The sequence below is a fragment of the Drosophila albomicans genome, chromosome 2R (assembly GCF_009650485.2).
Source record: "Drosophila albomicans strain 15112-1751.03 chromosome 2R, ASM965048v2, whole genome shotgun sequence".
NCBI classification, from domain to species: Eukaryota; Metazoa; Arthropoda; class Insecta; order Diptera; family Drosophilidae; genus Drosophila; species Drosophila albomicans.
This window is the reverse complement of record NC_047631.2, coordinates 24,143,393-24,155,655: the sequence shown is the minus strand read 5'-3', so window position 1 is coordinate 24,155,655 and position 12,263 is coordinate 24,143,393. Positions and strand designations below refer to the sequence as shown.

Below are 12,263 nucleotides of genomic sequence, written 5' to 3'. Positions count from 1 at the left end.
TTGTTTATTATTTTAGTTGTACTTGTTGTTGTTGTTGTTGTTTTTATTTTTGCGGTGCCGTATTGTTTGCAATTTTCGCTGCACACAATTATAATTATCATCACATTTGTAGTGCGCTTGTACTTTGTTGCATAGTGTTTGTTGTTTCCATGATTTCATGGCGTTTCATTGTTTTGCATTTTGCAATGTAATGCAAAAATCAACAACTAGAAACAACAATAAAAACAATAACAATGCATGTATATATGTACATATATAGTATTAGTGCCAGGGCCGCAGAAACACGCCAAAACTTTGGCGAATAGAAGGCATCGAAAACATAAATCTCGAGGAACACAAATCACTTCTTTTTTTTGGACAAATGCAACTAAATGAAACCAGAAATAAATTACAAATATATTGATTGATGGCACTAAGAGTAATGGAGACATTCATCTATTAAGTACAGGAAATATAATTTGATATTAACTCTATTCAAAACTTGAATATTCTGTGGTAAAATATTACAACTTAAAAGAGAAAAGCCAGGAAAACATTTGCCTTCAATTTGCCATCACACTAACCACATCATAAGTATCAAAGTTGTCCCTAGCATCTAATTTATATTCATGGTTGATCAGCTGTTAATGGCACACACTGTTGCCACACCCAATCAAAATTCAAATAGTCAACTATATATTGTTGATGGCCTTTTTTGTTGTTGGGTGGACAATGCTGCAACATTGTGGCCAAAATGTCGCTTGTTGCTTGTAGTTTATAGTTTATTGTCGATTTTCATCATATTTTGTGTTGTCTTATTCACATTATCGTCGTCGTCATCATCATCATCATTATCATCACCATTATCATTATCAACAGCTCTGCGTCCGCACGAACTTAACTATGAAAGAGAGGCGTACATTGAACCTAAAAGTTTGCCGCATTGCCGAAAGTGATTGTACGACGGCCAAGTTAAAGCTGGAAATGTAGATGAGAAGACCCGAAAGAAACAGAAAGAGAGAGAGAGAGAGAGAGAGAGGCCATGATAGAGGCCGAGGCACAACTGAATGGATTTCTTTTGTGTAATGCTCATCTGCAAAAACATCTTGTTGTAAATATCTCATGCACATTTTGCTCGTTTTTCTTATACAACATGTGACAATGATTTCACCAAATGATAAACGACTTTCCGCTTTGGGGTTCGCGCACAAATTGTCAAATTTAATTGACAGACCGAAACGCAGATCGATGCGATGCAAAAAATTTTGAAACGTGACCGAGAGACGCCATCGCCATCGCCTATCGCTCGCTTATCGCATGAAAATGAAAATTCTCGAAGGCAAACGTTGATTAATTGAAAGCCCCGCTAGCTTATTTGTCGTCATCAGCGTCGTCGTCGTCGTCGTCATCGTAAGCTAAAGTCAACAGTGCCAACTGGCCGTTAGCGATTGTAAACACAAAGAATGAATTCCTAGAATTACGCATACACCGAAAATCCGAACTCAAAACTACAAGCTTCGTCATATGAAACCCTTTTTTGGTGAATACCCTGGAGACATAAAAATAAAAGTTTCAACAAATTGAAATGTAAATTGAAAATTTCTTTATCAATTTACCATTTAACTACTAAAGCATTGTTGGGTTTTTTGAATTGACATTATAATAAACATGTTAGAATTCTAAAAAATTGAAAACCAATATTTAAAAAAAAGTTTGGCATTTTATAATCTGAAATCTAATAATTAAAAGTATCCAAGTTTATATTCTAGAAATTTGCAAACTATCACTTAAGCAATATATAGAAATTGTTCTAGTTAATCAGTGAATTTGTTTAGTTTTTTTTACTAATACGATCGACAGTTAAATGTGTGCCTCTGGTGAGGGTTTTAGATGCTTTAGTTGACAATAGCATTTTTTAAATCTTAAGAAATTAAAGATTTATACACTAACTCCGTAAGGTTCACTCAACTACAGGGTATCTGCAAGTCGTTCTTTCTGGGCAGCCTTGTTTTTGCCAGTCGTTGTGTATGCTCTTTTATACTTTGTTTTTGGGGCGATGGGCAAACATAAAAATCCATTAATGGCTTAAACCAAACGAGCGACTCTAACCGGAAGTTTACAAAAGTTGACAGCGATCGTTTGTTCTTGTTCTGCACACACAAGTTCAAAGTGCTCTTTCTCTCTCTCTCTCTCTCGCTGTTGTAGTTGAAGCGTCAGTCAGGCATTAAGCACATTGACATATGCCAGCCAGATTCCAGCATGCAAACAACAAGAGCGAAAGAGAGATAGGGAGAGGTTGGATGGGGAGTGCAGAGAAGACGTATCGATATAGCTCAACCACAACATAAAAGGCGCCTTTTTGCCCTAACGGCAAATGTCAATTAAACAGCAAACAACACAACACTAGAGATACCCTAGAAAACGATTGCGAACCCAACTAAAAATAACTTCAAATGTGAGTAAGAAACTTTTTTATCTTTTAATAAATTTAACGCTTTTCAATATCATTTAAAAAACTTGAAATTGATCACACACCTTGTGGCCATTAAGTACAGGGTATTGGTAAACAAGAAAGCTGCAAAAGCGCAATATGCGAAAGCGGAACCGACGCTTTCGGTAACCTAAGACAACATGAAAAACAGTTGGGGCCACACGAAGACACCAAGTAAAAGAAGCAGAAGAAGCAGCAGCAGCCGCAGAAGCTGAAGAGGACGTTGGAGGAAAGACGAAGACGAAGACGAAGTGGCACACAAAAGCGCATAAGTTTCCGTTGACCGTTAATTAAAGCCGCAAGACAGTAGCATGCAGTGAGCGAGAGAGATGAATATATATGGCACACACTCACATTGGGCCACATAAATTTGTTAGCGCCTTGACACAGCTGCATTAGAAACGCAGCACGCGCTCCAATTCGAAAGCCCACTTCGAATGCACATGATGAACATTGCTAAATGGGGGGAACAGCGAGAGAGGGGAGAACATTGAGAGGAAACGAGCGACGCCTATCAAGGTTGCAATTGCCCCAATCTGCGTCGGCGGCGCCGCTAACTGTTTGATTAAAGATCATGCAACGCCCGCCTGCCAAACAGCGGAAAAGAAAGCACAAAGAAAAAAGCCAGCAACGAAACATAGATATGCTAAAGGAAGATATGTCGATAGATAGCATAAATATAGACAGTCTGTGCTATATATAGATAGCAAAATAAATATAAGTTACACATATGAAAGTAGAAGAATAGATTGATATATAGACAAATATATTTGATACCTTAAGTGATTGATTGCCAGCTAAATTCAGTTAAATAAAAGATTTGCTCAGGATGATAAGATAGAGAGACACATTGAAAATTGATTATGCTACCACATAAAACATTCCTTACAATTGCTCACGCTTTTAAAGCGACCTCAAAGGTGGCAGCTTCAAATGTGTGGCATACGCTATGATCGATTCGCTATGCCCCATAAACAAAGTGAAGCTCAAACAGAACGTTGGCTTTGCAGCAGCCAGAGCAGCAGCTGTGCGGTGTCTGCAATTTATGTTAAATATTGTAAGAAATCTGCGAAAGAGAGTTGAATGTTGAATGTTGAACGTTGAATGTCGGACGTTGAGCGTTGAACGTTGAATGTTTTCCAGCCGCAAAATGTCAGCTGTTGCCGTTGTCGATGTTGCTGCTGCAACAGTTGTTTGGCCATATGGCCAAATGGCGTTGTATGCAACATAACACGCGTCTTGCGGCTGGAGAAATTGTGCCAATTTGCTTGCAGCTAAAGGTAAAAAGGCAGCCGAGCAGAGTCAGGCAAACCACACTCAAAGTCTCTCTATCACACACACTCAGTTTGTCTCCCTCTATCTATCTCTTGCACTCCATGTCGGCATTATTGATGATGACAGAAATGTGTCGTATGTGTGTGTGTCGTTTGAACGCTTTTCTAAGCGTTGGCGCTGTTTGTTTGCAGCTGCAACACACAAAACGCAACGCAATTGCCATGAACCTCAGCCACCAAGTTCATGGATGGACCAGTTGCTGATTAAGCCAGAAATGTGAACGGGTTGTTGTTGTGGGGCAAGCAAAAAAAAAAACCACTTCCCATATTCACAACTCGCTGCCAACTGGCTGCACAATATTTATGCCCTGCATTAATTTTAATGTCGAAAGATCGCCAATGACCTTGTGCGTAAATTTTAATCAGCACATCCTTTACAAAAATTAACCTCCACTCAACTCTAGAGACGGGCAACTGGCATCGGGCGACTCCTTCTGATTGTCGTCTGTGACTCACTTGACAGGCAAATTATGTACAAGTTATGGTGGATTAACCATCTCCATGCAAACTTATACAAATCGGAACAAAAGACATATATATAAGGCCATGCACATATACGATCTGCGATCGTATCGGTAGCCAAAGGGAATGTCAGACTGTCAGAAATGAGAGTTTTTTTTCTGTACAGCATTTGATGGACAGATTTGGGTTATAAGCAAACGCTGCATCTGTTCTCACCGATTGTGCCTCAAGTCCAGAAACTTAAATGTTAACAATTTAATTCACCAAAAAGGTAACAACAGTTAAGACAGCCAAACACAATGGAAAGCAAGATTCTTATCAAGCTGCAAGAGTGGCTATCAACCTATATATATTATACGATGTTGTGACGAATTAGAGAAAACTAAATTGTAAGAGACAAAGAATATAAAATTAATACTGCAAAAATACTGAAATTAAATTTTAAAATACTACCCTAAAAAAATGCTAAGGAAACTAAATTTTAAGGGATACAAATAATACCGAAAAAAATACTGAGAAATGTAAATTGTAAGGGATTCAAATAATAATGTATGAAATACTAAAAATTATTCGATCGAAATAGTATAAAAACCTAGATTAGGTATTTTAAAAAAATGACAAGAATATAAAAATAATACTGCATAGATACTGAAACTAATTTAGGGGCCACTACGAATTTTAAAATGCTACCGCAAAAAATACTAAGGAAACTAAATTTTGAGGGACACAAATAATACTGCAAAAATGTACTAAGGAATCTAAAATTTAAGGGACACAAATAATACTGCATGAAATACTATAAATTATTTAATTGAAATAATATAAGAACCTAGATTAGATTTTATAAAAATGAAACAAAGCTGAAAACAATTTAAAAAAGAATACTGCAAAAATACTGAGAAAAACAAATTTTAAGGAACACAATACTGCATACAAAATAATACTTTCACTATATTTAATTGAAATAATATTGAAAACAAAATTGTATATTTAAAAACAATGGATACAGAATATAAAAATAATACTGCGCAAAATACTATGGCATCTAAACTTTCAATAATATACTATAGTACAGTTCTATATAATCGAAAAAATTTTCAAAACAAGATTAGATTTCCAAAAAAGCAGCTGATAATTGAATAGTTAAGAGTCATTATTTAAAATCAAATATTTGCTTAGCTCTGACGTCTTTTATTTGATGTGTCATAGAAGACCAAAATTGCTCATACAGTAAATAAACTGCCATTAAGTCTCGGCCAAGTAAAGTTAAAAGAACGAATAACGCCCACCTTAAAAACAAAAAGCGAACAAAATAATCGAGAATGACAACAACATTATGATGAACAAGCATCTCGTTTTGCAGATACACAATATGCACAAGATATAAAAATTAGCAAATTGTTATTTTTATAATTTAATTGAAACGCCAAAAAGTCGACGAGGCAAAAGTTAAAAGCGACCACAAAGCAACAACAACAACAAACACTTGCCAAAAACAGAACCCAAAATAACAAAAAAAAACTAAAAACAAACGAAGACGTTGAAAATTATGCAAAAAACATTCAAATTAACATGATAATCGGGCGCAAAATGAGGAAACCTTTTACATTATAATCTCAGTCGTAATACTACATATATATGTATATGTATATGTTTTTTTGTTGGTTTCAGTTTTGGGGCACGTCTCACTGGCTGCCACACAGGGCCAAACAATCGAGAACTGCTATTCTGAGTGGTAAGTTCTCTTTTATTTCTGTGTGTTGTGTGTTTGTGTGTGTTTTTGGGTTCCCCCGAAATGCATTCGTATGCGCAATCATGCGCATTATTCAGTTCATTCATTCAAACGAATCATTCATGCGAATTTATGAATATTAAAGTGTTGGTTTATATGCACACATACATACATATGCATGTGTGTGATTGTGGATTTGCATTTGTATTTGTGCTCCCATTGCCAAATGTTTGAGTTGGTCTCGTTTCTCTGCTTGAATTTCAGACGCGAGAATATAGTTTTTGATTATTTTCGAGCAAGTGGCATATGGATAGGCGTATTTCTGGTAAATGTTTGCGGTTTCCTCCGATATTGTATTCAAATTATGTAAAAACGAGGTCAGTATAAAGTAAGTCAAGTAAATAGTGAGATTTAACTTTAAAATACAATTTTAAAAATGCATTCCTCTCTTTGCACTAATCTTAACTTATGTTAAACGACTTATTGTTCAATTCCTCGAATTCTTTGGCCCCAAAAAAAATAAACAGCATCGTCAATTTCGACACACTCAAACACACACACCTCTCTGATATTTAAGCAATTTAAGCTTCTGCGGTCATTATATACCTGTGCATAAGGTGACGAGATAAACGCTTTGCCTAAAACCACAGCCCAAAGTCGAAGCACAACAACAACAACCACAGCAACAACAACAGCAATGAAATCTGCAGACTTGAAACCTTGTCTTGTCAACTTGCATATAAATTTTTATTTGGCCAACTTAAGCAGAAATAAAAAATAATAATAATAAAAAAAGAGACAGGGAGAACTGAGCAATAAGCTTATGCAGTGTGGTTTAACATGACCCGATTACTGAACTTTTGTCTTAAGCGCACAGTTTAAGGCTTTAAAGTTAGTCAGAAAACCCCGAGAGAGGGAAATAAATGTCATTCATACTTTCGTTCTTATCAGTCGAATGGCATCACTCAACACTTATGTCCAATCCCACGTAAAATGCAAAGAGATCATAAAAAAAAACATATACGTTATAAAGAAAAAAAGGAGACAACAACTTGTACATCTTTGTTGGTGTTCATTCAAAAAAAAAAAAAACATTTCCAAATAAAAAATGAAATGAAAAAACTATGCACAGCTGGTACTTCAAGCTATCAACACATCAAATCACCTTCCTTTCCTCACTCTCCTCTCTGTCTTTCTGAACAATCTCGGCTAACCTCTGTGAACTGCAAGTTGGGGAAATATCATTAGGCCTAGATGGAAATGGAAATGAAAATGGAAGGGCTACTGGTTTTCACGTTCCCTATCTACCTACCTAACTAAGTATCTCTCTCTCGCTGTCTCTCTGACCAGGCCTGAGTACAGAAAACCACAGAGAAAAAAAAATCATTATTATTTTTATTACAAGTGAAGAAATATATGCGTGGGAATTTACATGAGAAAATGTTTAATGTTTACAACAACTAGAAAATAATAATAATAATGATAATAAGTAGAAGAAGCGGCCAAAGCAAAAGCAAAAGATGATGATGAAGACGAAAAGGTAAACACAAATGAAGTTGAACACAATTTTTGCTACTGTTTGTCAAGTGGCATGGAATTGTGGAGTGTGTACTGTGAAGAATGCCCCAGAGGCAAAGTCATGTACACAACATTTTGTGGTCGTCATCATCTTCATTGACTTCATCATCATCGACGTTGTCGTGGTCATTGTGATTATCCTACTACTTCGTCATGCCGCCATCGACTTTGACAATTTGCCGCAGTTCAGTTCTCATTGCCAAGCAGCATTTGCTCTTTGCCCTTTTGGCCTGCTATTGCCAATCATTTTTGGCCATGAAATACCATTCCATCAACATGCATTTTTAATACATTCATTTTACATAATCCTCTCTCAGCATCCAGAGCTTAAAGAACTTTACTTCAAAGTACACAAACATTTCTTTCTCATGATGTCATTCAGTAGCCGCTTACCAATTAGCGTTTCCCCAAACCCCACAAGAAAATACCTACGTATATATATATTTAAAGGTACTTTGTATTGTATTGTGTGTGACAAGCTCTTCCGTTGCATGTTTAACAACAGCTCAAGGGAAAAGGGTAAAGACAAGAGAGACAAGAGAGAGCCTATGACATATTCTAGGAAATTACATTCCAAAAGAATTCAGTTTGTTTACGCTTTCCGCTTACTTTTAAACATATTCTCTGCTCTGTTCTACCCTGTACAAAGCAGAGCTGATGGGGTATATTGTTAACCCTTAAATGTAGTGGCTTTTTCTATAGATTCAGCATACTCCAATCCACACACATAATTAATTCAGTTTGTGCGCCAAAAATTCTTGATATTTTTGTGCTTTTTCGGTGATGGATAATCCCATATAATGCCTTGGGGACAAAAGGTCCAAGAACAACAACAACAACCAGAAAATTGAGTAAAGTTTTTTGGGGTAAAAGCAGAAAACGACAATATTAACAAGTTGATGAACGCTATTCACTGGCATAACAAATACACTCACGAATTTCACAAACTTTTGCCCCATAACAAATTATAAAGTGTGTCTGTGTGTGTGTGTGTGTTTGTGTATGCTTTGAGGGCCCATTCAAGCTGTCCATCAAAAAACAGCGGCGCTTATTAAACACATTTCTGAATTTCAAACTTGTTGCTCATTGTTTGGGCGTTTTGGGGCAACAAGTTGACTTTCGAGACACGTGTCTTAAAAAGTAAAGAAAAAAAAAATACACATATAATATTTTGTATGTTTATTATGCATATCATAATGATCTCAATCATAAAGTAAAGTTTTGCCTTTATGCATAATTTCAACACAATTTAAATGCTCCACTCGTAAATCTATAGAAAGTCATAGATATCCAGACAAAGACCGAGAGCAAGAGAGGCTCTCAGTTAACGGCTTTAATAAGTGTCTATATAAAAATTGACATGCTGAGAGTTTTATAGCTCGTCTAAGGTGATTCTCTGACGACAGTTTTCCCTGAGAAATTGACATCATGCTGATAACACTGTGTGACTTTGATGACAACCATAAAAATAAAGAAGACCTTTAGAAAGATATATCCAACAGCTCGCAAGATATTCTCGTCTGATAATTTTCATTGGCGCCAATTTGAGAAGCCGGCGAAAAAATTCCAATCTCAAAAAAAAAAGCGCCATAAATTCTATTGTCCCAAATGTCCCGAAAACCAAAGAAATAATTAAATAAAAAACGAAAAACCTAAACAAGAACAAGAAGAGTAGATAGAGTAAAAATGCGCATTTCCCAATTTTCAGCTTCGTTTTGTACGCTTTTCTTGCCCATTTCCCAGAGCATTCCTGTCTGCCAAGGCGAGAGCCACAGAGGATGGAACCCTCAGGCACATACACATACACACACAGATTTAGCACAAATATCTCCCGATGCTACAGTATGTGTGTGTCTATAACATTGTATATATAGTATGTGTGTATGTTTTGTATGCATGCATATATTTATATAGCGCCTATTTTCATCTAATTTCTTTCATTTCTACATGCCTTGCTCTATTTTTGTGGCGCATTTTTAGCGTTGTTCGCTTCTATACCATATATAAAAATATATATATGAAGCGATATATATGTATATAAATACGTTAGTATATCTGGTGTATAACTCAATTTTCATTGCAGTTGGAACGCGTCGCGTTTTCTTTTTTTTTCGTTTTTTTTGTTAAATTCTTCTTGCCGAAATTGTTGTTCTTTTTTTGGTTGAATTTTTATATGCTCCATTTTTAGGCGCTGCGTTTTTTTGGACTTTGTTTTGTTTGGCAACCATCGACAGACTGTCGAACTGTCTGTCCAATAAGTAACTGGGTCCCCGCGGCCATAAACTATTGAGTGGCACATCAACGGAAAAGCTTATTTTTCTTTTTCCCTCTCCCCTCTTCGCTCCCTCACTCAGCATCCATTCATCTGCATTTGGCCAGCTCGCTAATTATGTTGTATCGAATTTTCATTTCAACTAATTTAAATTGTATGCTCTATTTCACATTTGATTTGAGTCGCCATAAATTATAAATTTTTCTCTTCTATATAGTTTTGTTTTTATGTACGCATTGAAATTTCTGAATTTTACGCACGTTACGTGCACTTTGAACTGGCGTTAGGCCATAAAAAGTTGGTCAGATTCGAGAAGAACTGGAGCGCATTAAAACCTGCCAGTCGAAGTGTTGATTTATAGCCAGCAATTTCCATTAAAAGAGTCGATCCTCACAAGACAATGTACTAAAGCTTTCAAGTTCTCTATTTCGATGGAATATTGTATTAAAGAAAACCGATTTTCTTTATAATTTCTATAAAATACCTTTCACGTAATTGCAACTTTCATTCAGTCATAAATAAATCACTTGATATTCAATGCACTTTACAATAATAATCATAAATTCAAGTCCATGCCGAGAAATTATTGGGTGTGGTCTTTTCGAAGAGAGAAATTGCCAAACGTTCATCGATAATATCAATATTCATTTAACTAAACACTTGAATGCATTTTGCACAATACACTTACCATAAAAAGGCTTTAATAGGTAGGTTATGCTAGGCCTGTAAAGAAACCATAAAATATAGATTAGAAACGGACTTGAACAATAAACAATCATAAAGAATAGTTACAATCGAATAAATATTAAAAATGCATTTCTAGGCTATTTGTATTGTTCAATGATATGAGCTCTATATTCATTTACTGAAGTATTATAAAAAACCGATCAAGAAAAGAAATAAAAACCGAACCGAACTTCTAAACTGGGTCACATTTCTATGAAAGTTAAATGCATTCAAAATACATGTCATGAAATCGAAATTCATTTATATATTAAACAATTTTAAGAACTTGTTAAAAGTTTGTTGTGCTTGTCAAATGAAATCATAGCAAATATTTTAAAGATGCGTATTTTCGTATATGAAAACATTATTTTTGAATGGTATGCAATTTTACATATGACGAATCTATTTGCAAACTTGAAGTGACAAGCAAAAGTGACCCAACAGCAACCCCATTAGCAGACCCTCAACGTCCCCCCCTTAAACTGAAAAGACACCCCCGCTCAGTGTTTAGAACCCGCATAGTGCAGTCGATGTATGAATCTTCATTTTTTTTTTGTATTTTTTTTGCTTAGCCAAATGAAATTCCTTAGCCTCAGCCAGGCAGCAAGCACGCAGCATTAAAAATAGTCACAAATTTTTTGCCATTTTGTTTTTATTTTCTATTTCGATTTGACAGCTCAACAAAAAATAAAAAAGAGACACTCACAAATTACAACAACAACGAAAAATATTTAACTTAGAAAAGAATAAAAAAAAAATATGCAGGCAGCTCATCGAAAGACGAGTGTCTGTAAAGAAGTGTGATAAACAAACAGAGAACACACATACTCAAATTAATAATGATTGAAAACGTTGTTTGGTTCTCGCAACAATTAAAATTGATGAGCCACATTCTGTGGTATTGTCTTCCACGAAGAAGATTCATCACTTTGCCCGCTGGTCAAATTCTTGACAAATCTGCACAGTTTGTGGCTCCAGCAATTTCTACTTTTAGAACAAAAAAGAAAGATGTGTTTTTGTATACAATACTTGAGGGAATTACGAAATTGGCTTAGAAGAAATTTGAATAATTTCTCATGGGATTTCAGACTTCTTAGAGTAAAGATTTAGCATCAATAATTCAAACTCTGTTTTCTTTTATATAGTATCGCGTATTATGCTTTTTAATTTGTCGCGTTTTTTCTGCGTTTACGGCCTCGCACATTTGCTGTTTCAATTAAAAAGAAAAAACAACTTGGTCGTCGTCATTTGGGTGTGCAAAAATAAACATTTTATTGGTCGCCTGGCGCCAAAGCGCCAAGTATCGCGGATCCGGATCACTTTGAATCTTTGCGCTGCTCGTCGTTTTTTCTATCTCACAATTTGTGTCTCAATTACGTTTGGGGGGGTTTATCTGGAAAGCCGGTTCCCCTCTTTCCCGCCGCACAAGTTTTGTTGTGCAATTTATTTCAATTGCCAGTCTTGGCAATAAATGCTAATAACTTTGCAATTAAGACACCAAAAATACATTTAACGCAAAGCAAAGTGATTAACAAAATAAAAATGGGGAGACTGATGATAATTGTCTTTGCTGTTCGCTAGTTTGCTTATGCTTGTTTATGCAGAACATCAAACGCTAGCAAAAATCAAGTCAAAAGGGCCCGTTTGAAGAGCAGTCATTGGATCATTTGTATAATTGCCCATAAACAT

At 35.7% G+C, this 12,263-nt stretch overlaps 1 protein-coding gene across 5 annotated transcripts in view; it reads right to left on the bottom strand.

The window, feature by feature from the left end:
- Positions 1–12,263, bottom strand: part of LOC117575863 (uncharacterized protein CG43427) — a 71,749-nt gene that overhangs the window by 44,821 nt on the left and 14,665 nt on the right. For all 5 annotated transcript variants that reach the window (XR_007955371.1, XR_007955372.1, XM_052007420.1 and 2 more), the window contains one exon: positions 10,537–10,571. The gene's annotated coding sequence lies outside the window, so the exon portion shown is untranslated. The remainder of the gene's footprint in view (positions 1–10,536; positions 10,572–12,263) is intronic.